This window comes from Fukomys damarensis, unplaced genomic scaffold (genome assembly GCF_012274545.1).
Source record: "Fukomys damarensis isolate Sample0158 unplaced genomic scaffold, DMR_v1.0_HiC HiC_scaffold_37, whole genome shotgun sequence".
NCBI lineage: Eukaryota > Metazoa > Chordata > Mammalia > Rodentia > Bathyergidae > Fukomys > Fukomys damarensis.
Window position 1 is genome coordinate 2,188,388 of NW_022900949.1, and position 308 is coordinate 2,188,695.

A 308-nucleotide genomic window follows, 5' to 3' on the forward strand; every position below is an offset into this window, starting at 1 on the left:
TTGTGCGCAGGCGCAAACTGCCGCGGCCTCGCCCTCCTGCGCAGGCGCGCTGCCCGCTGCTTCTCCGGGGCGCTCCCTAAAGCGAAAAATCTTCCCCACCAGGGGCAGTGACAAAGGTGAGCGGCCTGGAAAAAGTGGAAGAGACGCCTCGCTGGTGCGCATCAGTGGCTCTCTTAGCCTTACCTGAAGTTGCGGTCACCCTTGGTTTCTCCGGGAGCTATCTGCCTGGCTAAGGTAGGCGGAGGCGTCGCGGCCCCACTGCGCCTGCGCACCTACGGCGGCCGGAAGGGGCCAGAGGCGGTGCGGCG

General features: G+C 66.6%; 2 protein-coding genes across 4 annotated transcripts in view; one reads left to right on the plus strand and one right to left on the minus strand.

Moving 5' to 3' along the window:
- The window catches only part of Sugp2 (SURP and G-patch domain containing 2), a 17,739-nt gene extending 17,453 nt beyond the window's left edge, over window positions 1-286 (minus strand). Inside the window, exon 1 of the mRNA XM_019204874.2 lies at window positions 184-286. The gene's annotated coding sequence lies outside the window, so the exon portion shown is untranslated. The remainder of the gene's footprint in view (window positions 1-183) is intronic.
- Window positions 11-308, plus strand: part of Armc6 (armadillo repeat containing 6) — a 13,057-nt gene continuing 12,759 nt past the window's right edge. For 2 of the 3 annotated variants that reach the window (XM_019204878.2, XM_019204876.2), the window contains exon 1: window positions 11-234. The gene's annotated coding sequence lies outside the window, so the exon portion shown is untranslated. The remainder of the gene's footprint in view (window positions 235-308) is intronic. The other variant, XM_019204880.2, reaches the window with a different exon arrangement.